The sequence below is a fragment of the Eumetopias jubatus genome, unplaced genomic scaffold, assembly GCF_037043125.1.
Source record: "Eumetopias jubatus isolate StellerSeaLion01/CBP00866 unplaced genomic scaffold, mEumJub1_p1.0 scaffold_16, whole genome shotgun sequence".
Taxonomy (NCBI): Eukaryota; Metazoa; Chordata; class Mammalia; order Carnivora; family Otariidae; genus Eumetopias; species Eumetopias jubatus.
In genome coordinates, this window is record NW_028274822.1 from 63,415,332 (window position 1) to 63,434,819 (window position 19,488).

A 19,488-nucleotide genomic window follows, 5' to 3' on the forward strand; every position below is an offset into this window, starting at 1 on the left:
TTTAAGATTTTTATTTATTTATTAGAGAGAGAGAGCATGCTCAGGCGTGTGTGCAAATGTGGGGTGGGGGAGGAGCAGAGGGAGAGAGAGAAGTAGACTCCTCACTGAGCAGGGAGCCTGATGCATCATGACCTGAGCCGAAGGCAGACACTTAACCTACTGAGCCACTGAGGTGCTCCATGCCCCTCCTTTAGTCTGGAGGGAAATATTATCTTTTATTATACTGAAATAAACACACTTGCCCTTGGCTCCAGAGGGATATACTGGTTTTATCTTGCAAGGCTGCTTCCTACACAGACATTCTTGAAATGATAATCCAGAACAAAGGACAGTTGGTGCCTTTGCTCACAAGATGTGCAGAACCATAGGAGACCCATGGAGAATTGTTTTCCAATAATATCCACCTCTTGTTTCTACACCATCTTGGCTCCTGAGAAATTTGCCACTGAGTACACCATTCTGTTGATCACCACAAAGGCTGAGAACCAAATCCATTTGATTTGTTTCATACAGCATTTAATTAAGGCTGTTATCCACAGAACAAGACCAACCTGAAATAATGACCTCAGCCTTGTCCCTCAGGATCCCAGACCCAACAAGCGGAAGAAATCCCATTAAACCATCAAAGTCTACCTGAGAAAGCCAGGTGGCTTTTCCTTACATTTCTCTGTTGAACTTTCCACATGACCTGAGGCATTTATCTGGGCATGACAGAATGGATAAGTTGTTGCACAGATTGCCTTGGCCCACAAGAGACCAAGGCAAGTCTGTCACCCATACCAACCATGCCCAGTGAGTTGAGGCTGCCCTGAATGCCTTCCAAGGCCAAGGAACCATTGATCACTAAGTTCAAGGACAAATTTTGTTCCCCTTTTTCTAGTCAGATGACTCCCTTTGTAAGATGCTCATTGCCTGCAGGGTGCACATAAATAATGAAGCAGTTATTTCTCCAAGAACCCCCCTGTGTAACCAAAGGTAGCTTCATTTTGGAGATAGCTCCCCAGGTGCCTGAGGGTTACATGATATACTGGTGGTATTTCCTTAAATCTTCCAATGATCTCTCATGACCACCACTAAAGTGAAGTTACTGTGTTTTCAGGAAGCTGGCAGGTGAATACCTGTCTTCTACACAAGAAGTATGGAGGCTTGTATGGGGCCCCTGGAAAGAAAGTGTTGTTTATAGTTGTCGGGACCCCGTGGGTGGATAGTTTTTCTCAGCTATTTTTTTAAGGTCTTTATATGTGACATTCTGTTCTCCCTATAATATGCATAGACATGAATTTCTTTTTCCTTTTCTCTACCTCCTCCTCCTCCTTCTATTCTCCCTCTCCTTCCCCTTCTCACAACCTCTTACTCCCTTCTCTGAATTTTGTGAGATTCCAGAATCTGTGGATTGGTGTCTTTCAGTCGTTCTGAAAAATTGTCAGCCGTTACTTCGTCAGATATTGTCCCTGTATTGTTCTCATTCTCCTCTCCTTATGATTAATTGTATGTTAATCCTTCTCACTCTGTCTCCCATGTCTCTTAACTCTCTTTTATATTTCCCATGTCTTCTGTTTTTCTGTGCTTCATTCTGGATAATTCCCTCCAGTCGTTAATTCACTGCTTGGCTGTGGCTAATATGTTGTTAAACCCATGCAATAAGTTTGTGTTTAAGTTATTATATTTTTCATTTTAGAAGTTTTATTTGTTTCTTTTTGTTCAGGTGGATTGGTCATTTTTAAAAATTGTGTTTGGCTCCTTATATAAAGTTTCCATTTCCCTCTTTTTTAACATATTAAACATACTTAATTTTCTTTTATATAACTTATTTTCCACATCTGAAGTCTTTGCAAGTCTCATTCAGCTTTCTGTGCTTCTGCTGACTCTCACTCATGGTGCTTTGCTTCTTGTTTTGTTGGGTTGTGTGTGTGTGTGTGTTTTAATGTGAGCTTATATTTCTTAGAACTATGTCTATGGGCGTTCCTGAGGCCTAGTTTGAAGGTGAGTTCCTCCAGGGTCTACTTGCATTTATAGCCACCAGATGTCTTAAATATTCTTAGCTCTTGACCATTTTCTATTATTGGCTTGAGTGTTTTTGACTTACTCAGAAAGTATGATTTTAGTTTATACACTTGCCTAAGGACAAGCTTAGGGTCATACATTCTCATGGGAGATTGTCTTCCCAACTCCTCAAGACTGGTAATTTTCCTTATAGGTCAGTAGGGTAAGATAGGCACAGGGGTGGGTTTATTTCTCGTTCACCATTACACTAAGCACATAATTCTCAAGAGACCCAGTTTTATCAAACAGCAGTGTTTATTGTAGGACTCCCACAGTGGAAATGCCCTGGGTTTTTTGTCTCCTCTCTACTGTGCTGCAAGAGCCATTAAAATGAACACTCAAATTCATCGCCTTGGCAAATGCTTTGGAGGGGAAAGCCTTCGTTCAGTGCTCAGTGACTTCTTTAGTGCCTGCTTTCACTTAGCTTCTGAGCGTTCTTTGCTTTTTTACTTCTATTTTAAATATGGTTCATTTTATTTTATCCAGCACTTCAGTTGTTTCCAGCAAAGGGCAGGTCTGGGAATCTCATTCATTGTATTGCCAGAAATGGAACTCATCATTTTTCTAGTTCCAGAAACACTTGGAGTCAATGTGCCACATTCTTCTTGGTTTACCATAGGGAGTTAGCATCAACACTTCCTTTGTCTGCCTTGCCTTGGGTTTTCCTTCTTTTGATTACTTCCCTCAAGGGGAACTTGGCCTCCTCCAAAAAGACTTAACATCTTCCAAAAGTTAGCAGAAATGAACATTTTACCATATCTCATTTTATCGCTAGTAAATACTCTAAAAGTGCTGTGGTTTGCCAGTTCATATAGATTTTTCATTTTCATGAGCTCCCAGTTATTCTTTGGGTGTATAAAACCAAGCACTGTTGTGTAAAAATAGATACCGTTTACCTACCAAGGCTTGAAGTTTAAAACATACTTGGAATTTACTAGGTAAAATGTGCACCTAGGTACAGGTGCACTTAAATAATGAATATACATGAAAAAGAGAGTAGGAAGTGTGTGTGTTTGAAACAGAATAATTCTTAATCATGAGTGTCCTCTAAAAGCCCTGTGATTTACCAGTTCTTTTTGAAGATACACTTACTCGGGGCTCAGGCAATGAAGTAAGTTACTATAAGTCCTCAGAGGAATTCATAGGATGAGTCTAATTTTCTTAACTGTTTCATTGGAGGTGGCTTACCAAGTCTGCTAAATACTGTGCAGATTACCAGAAGGTGGCCCAGTTGGCATTCCGTGACGAAGAGAAACATGAACCTAGAATAGTAGTGGGGCATAGAAGAACAGCCTCACCTTAATATCTTTAGCCTGAATTTTGCTAAACCATATTTCATGTATTTTTAGTATTCTGTTCACTGACATAGTAATAGATGTCTTTTGACAAAGGAAACTCCATATTCAGACAAGGTTGGGGACACTGTGTACACACCTAGCTGCTCAAAAATGCTACACGGGAAGCTTCTAGAGGCAGCTGTTCTTTAGGACAACTGACCCAGAAGAGGCAACTCAAAAACGTTCTCACATAGAACTTTATATGAGATTAAGAACACAGGCATTGTCTTTGTCAAAAACTAGAGGGGCTATTGGTGGTGGAGAATGTGCATCCCACCGTTGGCCACCTCCTGGCCCCACCATCGGTACTCCTCTGCTGAAAGACTCATCATTCACATTAGTCTGTTGAATGTCCTGAGAAGTCAGAAAGCCTGTTCAACTTTGTTTAGTGCAGCAATCTCCATACCTACTTGACCATGGAGTCCTTTTTGTTTTTAGAAAAAGACCTGTTAGCAACTTGTGGAACATGCATGTTCTGTGAGCCCAGTTTGGGAGGAGACAGTGTTCTAACTGATGCTCATGTTTTCAGTTTCTCATGCTGCCTGGCATTACAAATTATGAGGATATTCAAGCTCTTAGTTTTCTGGAACATGAGTACTACAGATGAGTGTTCTAGGGTGGGAAGAAAACTAGAGTGTGGAAGATGGTGTGCCTGCCCTGCCTAGGAGCTTTCACAGGGGCCCTCCCTTAAGCCAAACCTGAGGTAACCATTCTCTTTTCTCCTCTTTCCTCCCCTCCAAGTATCCTTTTCTTATCCCACTTCATCTGCCTTTCATGGATCAGAACTCTCCACGCAGAACCCAGATTCTTTCCCCCATGCTCTGCATTTTTCGACTCCAGTGTGTCTGTCTGCTTTAAATAGCAAGTGCATTTTCCCTGAACTCCCTAAATGGAATTGTTCTGTGTCTTAACTGTGAATATTTGTTTGGAAAATTTAGTTGAGAAGATCGATTATCTTCTTGTTAAGCATATTTACATGATTAGACTATTTTGTAATTTGATACAGGTGTGAAAATCAGCCTGTTGTGGAAAGTATACTATGGTCATTAAGAGCTTTTGGCTGTTGCTTTCCTTAGAGCTGGAGCACGATAAAACAAGCCAGAAGATTTCAAATTATGACAGAGCGTCTTTAGTAACGTCCTCTGTGCGTACCTGTGCTGGACATACTGCTGATGTCATGAATCGGAAGGTGGCACAAAAGCCGCAAGGTTACACCCTGGTTACATCACTACTCTGTTTTATGACGAGTGGTGTGAGGAAGACCTGTGACTTGGAAACTGTCCTTGTCCCAGGGTTCATTCTAATGAACACACCCCTGGGAGACATCTGAGTTTATTTCAGCCCGATTGCTTACTTGCTCTGTGTTTTGGAATTTTAAAAATATCTTCAATAGGAGAGGTACCTTAGGACAAGAATGAGAAATATGGAAAAAAATTTATTATAAAATAGTAAGAGTCATTACTGGAAATATGATTTGAAATCTAACAGCCATCCATGTTTTCTCTAAGGCTGGTGAATAATCAGCTCCAATGCTTGGTTTTATTTTTGTGGGCAAGTTATTGAACTTGCCTGGTCTAGGTCTCCTGTCTGCAGGCTAGATTACCGTACTAGTTCTTGCTTTCCAGGGTTATGGCAAAGTAAGTTACCTAAAGCTCTTACTTAACTCCTGGCTCCTACAATGCCCCTCACAAATTTTGCTTGTTGATTATGTTTGCTAATATCATTTTTCTCCTAAAGGCAGTGTATTGAAATGAAAATATTTCTGATCTGGTTCTTTTGTTTAAAGTAATAAATGCCTCGGTATTCCTATCCTGATTTACTTTTTCAGTATTGGCTGCTTCAAGCTGAGTTCCTCCTCCCTGGATAAGCTGCACAATTCTCTGACCAGCTTGTTTGAAAGCCTTGGTGGTATGTAGAACAAAACAGCCTTTGATCCCACTCCCCAAGCAGCCCCTTGAAATGGAACATTATCCATAATTGATTCTAGAAAATCTTCTACAACAGACCTTTTTTTTTTACATTTGTGTAGAATTATACTGTATGCTAATCATGTAAATATCCTTAACAACATGCCTTTTACACTTCTTATTTTCCCAGATGCTTGGAGAGGCCATGTCTGCAGTGGGTGGTCCTGAGGGCTTAATTCTATGTATAAAATTACTGTGCAAATGAGATGTGTTATCTGAGATGTGACTGACTTACTAAGCTTCATGTCATGGAACATGGCACCTACCCAAAATACTCACCAGTCTTCATCCACATCATTCAAGTAGAAGCTTGAACATTGCAGAAAGGGACCAGAGTGATGTGACATCAGCCACAAAAGCCGTATCCTGAATGTTTACATTTGTCTTCTTAATCTGGGCCAAAGGTACTTTATTAGTCCTTTAAATGAGCCCAACCTCTTAAAATCCCAGCAGTGAATCCTAGAGTGATGTTGTTGTTGTTGTTATTGTTGTTTGGGAATTTTAGGAAGAAACTCATGATATGATCAACTTTTTTGTAAATAGTATTTTATAGTGTTACCTTAATATATAAAGCATATAAATATGTGTTTAATATGTTTATTAGGTGTTTAAAGATCAGAAAGCATAAAGAAGAAAACCAAGTGGCCTCTAAACCCACCACTCCTTATAATTGATCAAGCAGGACTCAAGGTTTAATTTAAAAACATTTTCAGAGGGGGGTGGGGCGCCTGAGTGGCTCAGTCGGTTAAGCGTCTGCCTTCGGCTCAGGTCATGATCCCAGGGTCCTGGGATCGAGCCCCACGTTGGGCTCCCAGCTCAGCGGGGAGTCTGCTTCTCCCCTGCTTGTGCTCTCGCTCCCTCAAATAAAAAAAAAAATCTAAAAACATTTTCGTTTGTTTGTCTCCCATGGAAGTTCTTCACCCTTATGGTTAAGCTCAGGCATTTCCCTGACTCCTCCGTTTTTAGGCAGTAAAAGGTACCTTGGCCAGTGTCTGTGGGTAGGAGTCCAGAGAGCAGGTGTGGTCATCTATCCTTAAACCCTGTCACACTTCCACCCTTCCTCCAGCATGCTAACCAAGATAAATCATACAAAGAGAGAGGGTAAGAGAAGTAGGAATGCTGGCAAGGCCATGGGATGGTTTGCGTTCTTTGGGTCTCCATCCATGTGTCGCTGTCTGTTTAGTGATTTTTTGGTATGTGAAGCAGAATTCTGAGATGGTCCCCAGTAACCCTGCCTCCAGATACCGAGGCCCTCGATAATCCCTTCCCCTGAGTGTGGGTGGCAGCCATACGTTGGGCTTGGATAGTCACTCTCAAGATTATATGGCAAAGGTGAAGGGATGTGGCAGATGTAATTAAGGTTCCCAGTCAGTTCGTGAAAAGGGAGATTACCCGGGATGGGCCTGGTCTAATCAGGTGAGGCCTTAAAAGAGATGAGAAGCAGAGGCAGGCACCGTCCTGCTGGCCTTGACGACATGAGCTGCCCTGTTGTCAGAGGAGTGGACCATGCTGAAGGAAAGATGGACCCCAGTCCTACAACAGTAAGGAAGTGAACTCTGCCCCAAACGTGGGTGGATGTGGAAGAGAACCCCAAGCTGCACGTGGCAGCCCAGCCTCATGAGACCCTGAGCAGACAACCTAGCCAGGCCATGCTAGACTTCCAACCTACAGAACTGTGAGCTAATCACTGGGTGTTTTAAGCCACAGAATTTATGGCTGTTGGTTATGGTGCAGTGGGAAAACTGGTGCATGTGGGTTGCTCAGAGTTGCCCACTGGGAGCTTTCTCTTGCACTTTCCTTGGGGTGGGGGATGCCTTTTCCTCCACTGGCCGTTGCTCTTTCTATCTGGATGGCCCCCTGCACAGACGCTTTTGGTTAGGATCCCTTTGTCTTTCCAGTTGGACTGTTTGTGGAAGATTTGCACCAGCTTGAGTGGGCTCTCTCTCATGATCCACATCCTTTGTTTAGGAAGACGCTGGGAAATCCCGTAGCTCCCATCACATGCAGCAGGAACAGCTGCTTTTCTTTGCTGCCTCCACAGCCGGCGTCAGCCCATCTCTCTGAAACCTAGATTTCCTTGGTGGGAATCAGGCAGCAGTGCACTGAGCCTCCTTGACTGGTTTAAAGCTTTTTGAATGGTCCCATGACCCTCTCTCTGCCTTGGCCAGAGACAAAGGGGGTAGCACCATTCCACCCTGTGCTCTGGCCGGGAGTCCTAGGGAGACGTACGGCACTGGCTCTCCAGAGAGGTTTCTCTTCATAGAGTTCTTTCAAACTTCAGTGCCCCGTAGATCAGTCTAGACCAGACGTTCCCTCCTCTAACCCTTAGGATTGGGAGTGAACCTGGGAACACCAGAGAAAGCCCCTTCTCAGTTGTTGCCATGGCTCTTTTGTACTTGAGTGTGAGTCAGCATTGAAGGGTCTTATAAATATCTGGTGCCAACTATTAATTTTAGTCCTGTGTTTTCTTACGAAAATACATGTTGATCTGTACCCTTGCTTTGGCATATTATTTTTATTGCATCTTGACACTTAATTCAAAACTACCAATTTCACATCCTGTCATACCTGTTTAATTTCTTTCCTAAAGAAAACTAATATATAGTTTCTGTATGTGAAAAAAAAAATGAAGTTAAGAGGCCTATCTTTTAACCTGAGTTTTTTAGGAAAAAGAAATAAGCAGAGTGGTTACACTATTGTCTGGCAATAGATTTTGAGAAAATCTTATCACTAGAAAGGAAAATTACTGTCTGTATCAGTTAGCTCGTACCTCAGTTATACTGTGTAACAGACGACTCCAAAAACTCTAAGGCTTAAAACAGTAATCATTTATTATTTTTTGTTTACTAATCAGCCCCCACCTGTCTTTACTCCAAAACCTGCTCATTCCAGCAAAAGTAAGGGCAACCAGATCATATGGAATGAATTGTATATATTACAGCTCCCATCAGAGCAGATGTTGCTTAATGCAAGGTCTCTGTGGTTAAAGCTCTGCATTTTTTTTTTCCAGGTCAAAACTAAGCCTATGATTTTATTCTCAGCTTCTAAAACCTTAAGTGTGACTTGATCTTCTTGATCTTAAAAAGAATTAAGATGCCAATTAAGTTGGCTGTGTCACTATCCATCTCACCCCATTTCTAAATTAAGGCTGCCCTAGTTTAAAGGTACTTATCCTCACCATGCCTGAGAGTTAGAAAAGCATAATTACAATCCCTGTGCTTGATTTGTATGTATGTGCCCTTGCATGGGTGCATGCTCACAAGCAGACTAGACACACTTGTATTCAGCTATTCTGGTACACTGAACCAGGTTATTTTGGAAAATAGTGTTTAATGATGGAGAGAGTGGATTGGGAGTTAACAGACCTGCATTTCGTAAGTCCTGACTTACTATTTTTGTGACTTTCAGCAGATGACTTAATATCCAAGAGTTTTAGTGTCCCCATCTGTAAAATAGAGATACTAACATCAACTTCTTCTCTTGCCTGAAGAATGAAGAGCGCACAGCACCTGGCATACAATAAGTATTCAGTAAGCATTAGTTCCCATGCCCTTTGAGTCTCTCATTCAGATATTTAAACATTTTGAAGTGTGCCTTTCAGACCATAGAGCCATTTCTAGATCATGCTAATCCTGGACAGCTGGGGGTACTAACTAGTCAGGGTCCCCAGGAAAACATGAGTATCCCCTTAAGCCTGATTGATTGTGCAGAAATTTTGCCAACACCCCTGAGGGTTAACAGGCATGATTCAGGTGGCAGAGATCCCATCTTGAGTCTACATTGTATCTCTTAAAGGTCTTAAAGCCTGCTGGGGATGACCTGCCTACAAGAGACCCATCCTCATTTGGCTTGAGGAGCCTCTGAGAGATGAACTCGGGTAGGGGCCACTGCAGATTTGAGGACATCCTCCAGAAAGGGCACCAGGCATATCGCACTGGGCCCTGCCATAGCAACGGAGCCATTGGCGGAGAGCAGGAGACCTGAGCACAGGTTGCAGACCAGAACTCTAGCTTAACTGGGACTGGTTCCCAGGGAGAATCATGCCCTGTAAATGAAAAACTGAAGGCCTATTTTACTGAGCTATGTAAAACACTGTTGTGACAACTCTAAAGGAGTGTAACAGAAAGAAGAAACTGCCATTCTTCCTCTCTGCATCCTGGGCCGCTAGGAGTTTGAGCACTAGGATGGGTTTAGGGCACTGGTGACAGGATCGCAGAGCCCAAGTGGCCACCAGGACTTGGCAGAAATTTGCAAGCAGAGAGTGACTTTGAAGGGACAGGAGGTCCTATATCAGCAAGGGACATAGATCCTTGGAAATTTATGTTAATGTGGTTTCACTTGATTCTACTTGGTGCTCTCAAATATTTTGGGGTGCTTCCTGGGGATATTCTCCATGTGTCCACAAATAAGTTTATTCTGTGCTGCCACTGCCCCTTGCTGGGGTACCCTGGGTCCTGACCCCTAAGCTCTGCCCCTTTTCTGCGAGCTGTGCTCCTGCCATGTGCCTAATCTGGAGCCCCCAACACACACCTTTGCTGGGCCACCTCTTATCATTGCTACATTAGTGTGGCTCAGCAAGGGAAGATCAAGACCCTGAGGCAAGATTATAACAATGATGTTTACTACAGGATCCTGTATTATATTATGGCTGCCCCACCTCACCCTTCCCTCCTTATAGCACTGGTTTTCTAAATGGCCGCTTGCCTGTGTGTGTGTGTGTGTGTGTGTGTGTGTGTGTGTTTGCAAATTTTGAGCAGCTTTTACCATTTCAGAACATTTTTAAGTATTAAACATGCTTGAAATCTCATGAACTCTATTTCAATTTGGGAATCTTATTTTATTGGGGGGGGCTCATTTCCTGTGGGGATTTTTTATGGTACTATTATAAGCAAACACTCCCATTGGAAATGTATGAAATATGTTCTCTGTGCATGTTCATTTCCCTTCCCAATTTAAATGAACAGTACCTTTGGAGCCTTTAGGATTTCTGTAGGAGCCTATTAGGCCCCTTCTTGTCAACGAGCCTGTAGTGACTCCTTGATCTGCATGTGGCAGGAAAAGCATCCCCAGATAAGATGTAGCAGATCATAAAGTGTGTGGAAGGGATTTTCATAATATTGGAAAACCTATCATGTGCTCTGAATAGGTTTACACGTGTGAGAAGAGAAAAAGAAATATTTCTAAGAGGGGAAATGATGTTAGCTGTAACAATAAAGCCGAAAGTACAGAAGGAAAAGTAATCTGTTACATATTTTCTCTATCCTGAGGTCACTTGCACTTGAGCCATACTTTTGAAATAATGGACAAAATTTTCTCAGCTGTCTTGAGCATTAATCACAATTTATATCTTAACTCTTTTTTTGGTGTTATTTCTCTTAGGGCAAAAATAAAATGTAAATTCTACATTGATATATAGTGTACAAAGCACTTTCCACATATTATCATTTCATCTTTACTGAATGCCTGAAGGTGTTTCTCCATTTGCATGTGAGTGAACTGAGATTCAGACAGGGGAAGAGAACTGCTCAGGGACCTAAGGATGAGAGACGCAGTTGGCACTGGACTTCTGAGTTCTGCTCTAGAGTCCTCTCGTCCCTTTCTCTTCCTTCCTTCCTTCCTTCCTTCCCTCCCTCCCTCCCCTCTTCCCTTCTTCCCTCTCTTCCCATGGTCTCTTTCTTTTTTTTTACATTACCACATGTCTCCCAATTGTAAAAGATTATCTGGTTGAGTATTTATAATACATGTCATTGTTATGTTTGTGTTGTATAATGAAAGCATCTCTGTTATTTGCAGTAGCCCTTGGCAAAGAGAGGCAAGTCTGAAGGTGATGCTGACTGGGGTTGGAGTCTTTGGTAGAACATGGAAAACCCTGGCCCTCATGACCTGATGCATTCCCTTCGTAAGACACCATTAAGTTTCATGGTGTTGACCTTACTCAGCTCCATGGAGAAAGCTCGGAGGCAGAGAAGCCAAGTAAATGAATTTAATGGTGCTCAAAAAGTGCCAGTTCTCCAGACACTTCATGACATCCTTTACAGATCAGCCTTGGAAAGTAGTGCATGGGAGATGTCTTAATATTGCCGACAGCGTTGTCATTTGGCATATGAATTTGTCCTTGAATGAGGCATATACTATGCCTTTTATATAGGCAGGCTGTCCCCATGCTGAAGCATGGGTTCATGTGGCCTCCTGCAAGCTTACCTTTGGAAGGTTGGGCTGCTCACAGAACTGGGCTGCATGTTGAGGAAGTATGCTGCTTTGAGAAAGCCCCATTCTTCTTCCCAATTTCTCCCAACCGCATCCAAAGACTTACTTCCGAGTTGACCAAATATCAGCCACTCTGCAGTCTGCAGTCTCTCTCCCAGTGGTCTTTCTGGTTTCTGACCTTATTCTAGCCACTACCCCCTCCTAGGGAATTTGTGGTGACCTGGCTGCATGTTTGACTGTGGTGGAAGAAGCAGAAGAAAGGGATGGGGAGAGAAAGAGAGGCAAAGTCACAAGGACACAGAGTGAGGGGAGTAGAATAGTGAGCAGCCCTCCCTGGTTTAGACTGGTGGGTCTAATGAGCAGGACAGACCTCATGGGACCTGCCTGAGTCCGGGATGGCACCTGTGGTCTTTACTGAGGCAGAGAGTTGGGTCTGGGGCTGGAGCACCCAGCCTCCCACGCTCCTACGGCACAGCCTGTCCCTCCTTGGTTGGCAGCAGTGTCTTGCAGCTTGCTTTCTGCTTTATTGTGGTTTGACATCCTCAACCAGCATCCTCTCCCCTCTGCTAGCTCTCGTGTGCAGTAAGCTGGTACCCACCCTCTCAGTTTCCTGGTGACTGCCTCTTTCTACTCAAAGATGCAACTTCTACATCTGGCCTTTTCACTTCATTGCCTGATGTGCTGCCCTGGATAATTTGCCTTGGTTTTCCTGAAGTAACTTGGTAACAGAGGTCTGAGATGGAGTGCTTTTTTCCACCTTGTGTCTAAAAGTACATATGCGAAAACCCAAACTCATAATAATCAATGTTTGTTAGCTGTTATCCACATGCCAGGTGCTGAGCTAACTACTCTTTACCTATATTACCCAATTTAATCCTCACAGTAGCACTATGAGTCAGGTACTATTAATGTCTTAAAAATCTTTTTTGAAGAGATTAACATAACTCACCCAAGGTCACACAGCCAGTTTATTGCATATTTAAAAGGATAGTTTGCTCAGAACTGGCTTTGGTTGTTGAATCAGATTCTGCAGTAAAGCATGAGGCTCCCTTTGGGCACCCAGCCAGCCCTTGTGTAACAGTGTTTCCTCACCTTTAATATACACAGGTCCCCAGGGGGTTTTGTGAAGATGCGGATTCTGATTTTTAGGTCAGGGTGAAGCCTGAGATTCTACCTTTCTAAACAAATTTCCAGATGGATGCGCCTGCTGCTGGTCCATGGACCACACTTTGATTAGCAAGGTTTAGATCGTTGGTTGTAGATCTAGCTTTTGCAATGCTCTGGATTCCAGGAGGGCCAAAGAGACAGAGGACCCAACTGAGGTCAACTGATGGGAAGTCAACATAGCACTGGCTACTTGAAACCTTTGCTTGGAAAATACCGACATTAAGGATGTATAGCGAGAATTGGGTCAAAGACTGCACTGTCTGATTCTGAGCATACCAGGGCTTGCCCCACCTTTCCACTCGCCAGGCAGCGCTGGCTCTCCAGGTGTCTGGCATGGGCCAGAGGCTCAGCATACAGCAGTCGTGGCTTTTCAGGAAGAACAGGTGCTGGAGGAGACATCAAGGCATTTATTTCTGATTGATTTCCTCCATGTTCCAAATGGTATGGTACCCCAGAAGTACATTCTGAGGATGACACAAATGGGTGGTGATTACTGCAAGCTACCTGGAACATGGCTCCTTTGAAAAGGAAGTCGTTCACATGTGGCAGATGAGAAAATACATATTGAGACTTTGGCAGCCTCAAAGGCCTGCTGTATCAATGTGAGACTTTTAGAAAGCCCTGTAGGGAGCTGGGCTGCTGCAGAGTTCAGAGCATGAGGCACAAGTAAATAATACATGCTTTTATGATGGACTCTATCAAGTTGCTTTGTGAGGCGTCTTCATATTCAGAGTGGACATGCCAAGAAACAAGAAGTGAGCTGCCAGCCCGTCCCGTGGGAAAAACACTAAGAAAGAAAAATTAATCTTCACATCAACAGAGAGCCTTTCTCTGTATACTGGGTAGGACATTTGAATATGCATGTGCACAAAAGACAGCTTGCTGTTGTGACTAACTTGTATTTCATCCACAAATGTTGTCCACCCAAATTGCATCCTATTGCATTATGTTGTTATTGTTTGTTAGAGACACACACTGTGGCACCATCCCACTGAGGTGGGAGAGAGTCCAATTTGAAGCACTGTCATTCTTGAATAATGTTTTCTTTCATGAAAATGATATGCTTGTCACTTTAGTGGGAAGCTTTCTATTTTGAAACATCTCAGGTAACTCAGGGTGACTAAATCATATTTTAGGGTGAATGTCATCCTCAAATGTGTGTTCTCAGAGTCCAAGTAATAGGGGAAAAAATTACCTGATCATAAATTTCACATTTAAGTCAAAAGAATGCAGTTTGCCCCTACCTGTGATTCGAGCCATGTTCCTCCAGATTCTTTGAAGGATAATTTGTGGAGTCACCAAGCTGCTGAAATAAAAAACCATAAAAATCAATATAACTATGTTGAAATGTAGTGTGTAGCTATAGGACTATAAAAGTAACAAGAGGAAGAAACACATCTCCCTCTCTTTTTCTCCTAGAAGAAAAACAATCTTTGGATCTAAAATGCATACCTAAAATTTTTTTTAACTGGATTCCATAGCCATTTAATGAGCATGTTTATGAAATACCAAGTATGTTTCTCAGTAGGGAAGAGCATGATTCTAGCAGTGTTTGATGTTCTTGGGCAAAGTGTCCTTTGAGCACAATTCCAAAAATAATCTGGCCATTTCTAGCAACATCTACGGTACAAGCAAATTGACCCAAGAGTAATCTCCACATGGTCCGGAGGAGAGAGAAAACCAGACCAAGTCTGCTGGCTCATGTGACATGAAGTACCATGGGCTCTGTGCTGGCTTGAGTCACAGCTCTTATTCCCTTGCTGTGAAAAACATGGGTTCTTAATTAGTTTGGTAATATGTGTAATGTGCAGGGACTCTGCAGAGCCCTGACTGGATCCCCAGAGAAAACTGTAAGTCCTGCCCCCTGGAAGCTTATAGTCGAGAGGAAGAAGTCAAGGTGTAAGAAATGTTAGCTGGGGTACAGTATTTGGAGAGTGGCACAGATTTATAGTCCTGTGGTCTGGGGTGGTCCCAGGCAGTAAATATTCATTCTGAAGGAGCTTCCATGCTCAGAGTTAGATTTAGAGTAGAATTAGGCTACCTCTTAACAGAATAGTTCTCATTAATTTCATCTGCTGACCACACTGTGCTGCCTCAGGCCTGGTCCACCAATCCACTGCTCCTGCACTGTACAAAGCCACCTGTTGCTATTTCTTTTTTTCTTTTTTAAAGATTTTTTATATATTTATTTGGCAGAGAGAGAGACAGCGAGAGAGGGAACACAAGTAGGGGGAGTGGGAGAGGGAGAAGCAGGCTTCCCGCCGAGCAGAGAGCCCGATGCGGGGCTCGATCCCAGGACCCTGAGATCATGACCTGAGCTGAAGGCAGTCATTTACAGACTGAGCCACCCAGGTGCCTCCATGTTGCTATTTCTTAACTCTAAGGTCTGCCTTGGGTTCAGAATCAGCCCAGTCCTGGAGGCAGTAAAGGGCCTAGGAACAGATGGCACCAGTTACGAGTGGCCTCGTGTTTGATGTTCCTTCAGCACAAAGACCGCAAATATTAGAGACAGATGAGTGAGTATCCTACTTGTGGAATCAGTCTTATGGCTTAATAATCACACTTTATGATAACAATAGAATGGAGGAAGGTTGTGTAGTAGGAAGAAAGAAGGTTATTCTGGCTGGCTATTGTCTGAATTAGGAGGAGGAGGAAGAATACCTAGTAATAAAGGTCTGCAGTTTGGGTTAGAACCCTGATGGGCCTCCTTTAGTATGAAAGGTGAAAATTTCTTCTCCCTCTGACTGCTGGCCATAGTCTGAAAATACACAAAGTGCTGGTTCTTTTTAGAGCAATCTGGAATTGTGCTGACAATCAGATAGTATGAGAAATTCAGAATAGGTGGGGAAAATGGAGAAAGGGTACTTGTGGGGAGACCGAGGTCATATGCAGAGGTTGGCAGTGAGGAGGAGGTGTGACTGATCAAGTCTCCCCTGCTGGTTCCCAGGAGTACCTTCATGCTTTGTTATGCTGAGCAGTGATGTTATTACTGACCCCTTCCATTGCCTCCAACTTAGTCATGGTGTAGTAGCTTATCTTCCAGTGGTGTTGTTTTAGAGAATAAAGAACAAGGACCTTGTGCCATGCTGGGTGATGGTACTAGAGGGAATAGGTGCAGGAGCAGGCTGCGGGCAGAGCTCAGTGGAAGCAGTAAATTAGATCCTGAGGACGTAAGTGCCTGGGGATTGTTAAATTTTGAGGATGTGAACTTCCCACACTACATGGGATGGGAGGGCTTACACTCTTTAATTCAAATATTAAAAAGTGATTTGAGTGGGGGTGGGCACCAAGGCAGTGGACTTTTTGGTTGTGTTATTCCTCCCTCTTGGAGATACATTACTATAAATTCAAATTTGAGACTGGGACTTCTGCTGTAGTATTCTGTCTGAACTAAATGTGACATTAAATTGATGATTGTAAAATAGGTCTGCCAATTACTATGATTTGGTGATCTGAGTTTATTTCTAAATAGGTTGGGCCAAATTACTACCCCATAGACTGTAGTTGGGAAAAAAGAAATACTGACACTATTAGAGTTCCTGTTTCCTCTATTTCTTTAAAAAAAAAAAAAAAAGTATGAAAGGGTATAGGCGGATGACATTGGATTGGAATAAGGGCATTTGTCTAAGGAATGATATCAATTCAGGCAACCAGTTGACCTGGGTAACTAGGCTAATCTTATCCCTAATCTTTTGATGTTTATCACCTTGTCTGTGGTTTTTATATACATGGGGAAGACTCACCCATCATCAGACCTGGCAGAACAGAGACATGTTCATTTATATAATAATTTTAATAGCAGTAGTGCCTGTAAAATACTTTGAATTCGTAGCCCCTAGGGCAGAAGCCCTTTTTGCTCCTTGTGTTCCTAATACATAATGGCAAACTCAGCTCTGGGCCCTTAGTCCTCTGGATTCCAGAGAGGTTCTGGGGGCCAGTGGACCCCATCCTGGTCAGGGACAGTAGAAGGAGCCCTTGGCCAGGAGCTCAGAGACTCAATGTCAAGTCTGCTAGCTGGAAAGCAAAAAGAACTCAGCAAATAAAAATGAGCCTCACTTGGTCATGAATAGGATGCGCTGTGATTTTTTTCTTGGTTACTAACAGCTAATCATTCATTGTTTCCCATTAATTAATTCATCATATTTCTTTTAAGATTTTATTTATTTGACAGAGAGAGAGAGAGAGCACAAGCAGGGGGAGCAGCAGAGGGAGAGGGAGAAGCCGAGCAAGGAGCCTGATGTGGGGCTTGATCCCAGGGTCCTGGGATCATGACCTGAGCCAAAGGCAAATGCTTAACTGACTGAGCCACCCAGGTGCCCCAATTCATCATATTTCTGAGCACCTACTGTGTGTCAAGGGTGAAGGGATACGCCAGTAAATAAAATAGTGTCCTTGCTTCTCATAGTACTCATTGTTCTAGTTTATAGGCTCAAGTTCAACAGCAAGAGGGGCTTCTATCAGAATTAACTTGTGTACATTAATCTGCACAGAGAGATTTATTTTTGCTGCAATTGATTTTTCAGACTCATAATCCATTCACTTTGATAAATTTCTGGTCCCCAACTGTTGTCAAACATTTGACTGTTTAACTCCCCATTACTTACTTTGAAAGAGTGAGAAAGGGAAGATAAAGAAAATAACATTGAAATTAGTAGATCTTGTGATTGGAGAGCATCTTAAGGAGAAAAGGCTTAATGGTGAAGAAAGTAGAAACAGAATTAAGGATTTACTTTTAGCCCATGATCTCAACTTTCATAACCAGAGCATTTACCACTATGCCTAGCAAGAATTTGGTTTTAAATATCTGGGTTTAATTTAAATATTAATTCAATTTATGACTGGTACCCCAGTTGCCCATTACCATTGATGTTTTAGAAGTGCTAATGCCCTGACCTTTACCATAGAGCAGTATTTCATATATCTGAATTTATATAATAAAGGTTTTAAAAAATATCTGTGTCCATAGCTATAAGGATGGCTGGATGGATGGGTAGGCTTTTTTTGAATTGAGTTTAATGACTCACCTCAATAGGTGAATAGTGTTCTACTTTGGAAAATAAAGGGACTCTGAGTGTCTCTCTTGAATATAATATGCCTTTCACTGAACTGTAAGGGTCTGCAAAACCTGCACAGCTCCTTTGACAAAGGGCAAAATGGAATGATGCTGTGAAAACTGTATGAAATGCACTAATTTAAAATGCAGTTTTAAAGTGCATTTAATTTGAATGGGCCATGAAGCTGTTGCCTTCCTATTTGTATTTCTGTTCCCTGGAATAACTTCAGGTATGTCTCTTGGCTCTTCAAGCTGCCTTCCTGTGGAATGTTAGAACCAGCCACATCCTTCTCATTTCTGTCATTGAAACTCCTGGTAGGTTTATATTTTGCTGCCTTCTTTGGATTTTAGATTATTATTTCAAGGCTGTTCTTTTTTTAAAAATTTTTTTATTGTTATGTTAATCACCATACATTACATCATTAGTTCTTGATGTAGTATTCCATGACTCATTGTTTGTGCATAACATCCAGTGCTCCACGCAGAACGTGCCCTCTTTAATACCCATCACCAGGCTAACCCATCCCCCCACCCCCCTCCCCTCTAGAACCCTCAGTTTGTTTTTCAGAGTCCATCGTCTCTCATGGTTCGTCTCCCCCTCCGACTTACTCCCTTTCATTCTTCCCCTCCTGCTATCTTCTTCTTTTTCTTTTTTCTTCACATATCTTGCATTATTTGTTTCAGAATTACAAATCTGTGATTCAACAGTCTTGCACAATTCACAGCGCTCACCATAGCACATACCCTCCCCAATGTCTATCACCCAGCCACCCCATCCCTCCCACCCCCCACCACTCAGGAACCCTCAGTTTGTTTCCTGAGATAAAGAATTCCTCATATCAGTGAGGTCATATGATACATGTCTTTCTCTGATTGACTTATTTCACTCAGCATAACACCCTCCAGTTCCATCCACATTGTTGCAAATGGCAAGATCTCATTCCTTTTGATGGCTGCATAATATTCCATTGTGTATATATACCACCTCTTCTTTATCCATTCATCTGTCGATGGACATCTTGGCTCTTTCCACAGTTTGGCTATTGCGGACATTGCTGCTATAAACATTGGGGTGCACGTACCCCTTCGGATCCCTACATTTGTATCATTGGGGTAAATAGCCAGTAGTGCAATTGCTGGATCGTATGGTAGCTCTATTTTCAACTGTTTGAGGAACCTCCATACTGTTTTCCAGAGTGGTTGCACCAGCTTGCATTCCCACCAACAGTGTAGGAGGGTTCCCCTTTCTCCACATCCCCGCCAACATCTGTCGTTTCTTGACTTGTTAATTTTAGCCATTCTGACTGGTGTGAGGTGGTATCTCATTGAGGTTTTGATTTGGATTTCCCTGATGCCGAGCGATGTTGAGCACTTTTTCATGTGTCTGTTGGCCATTTGGATGTCTTCTTTGGAAAAATGTCTGTTCATGTCTTCTGCCCATTTCTTGATTGGATTTTATTTGTTCTTTGGGTGTTGAGTTTCGTAAGTTCTTTATAGATTTTTGGATACTAGCCCTTTATCTGATATGTCATTTGCAAATATTTTCTCCCATTCTGTCGGTTGTCTTTTGGTTTTGTGGACTGTTTCTTTTGCTGTGCAAAAGCTTTTTATCTTGATGAAATCCCAATAGTTCATTTTTGCCCTTGCTTCCCTTGATTTTGGCAATGTTTCTAGGAAGAAGTTGCTGCGGCTGAGGTCGAAGAGGTTGCTACCT

General features: G+C 42.5%; 1 protein-coding gene across 6 annotated transcripts in view; it reads left to right on the forward strand.

The window, feature by feature from the left end:
- Positions 1–19,488, forward strand: part of LDLRAD4 (low density lipoprotein receptor class A domain containing 4) — a 439,821-nt gene that overhangs the window by 303,574 nt on the left and 116,759 nt on the right. Inside the window, exon 1 of one of the 6 annotated variants that reach the window (XM_088019479.1) lies at positions 5,197–5,288. The exons of the other annotated variants lie outside the window; for them this stretch is intronic. The gene's annotated coding sequence lies outside the window, so the exon portion shown is untranslated. Of the gene's footprint in view, positions 1–5,196; positions 5,289–19,488 lie in introns of those variants that run through there. 6 annotated transcript variants of the gene reach the window in all.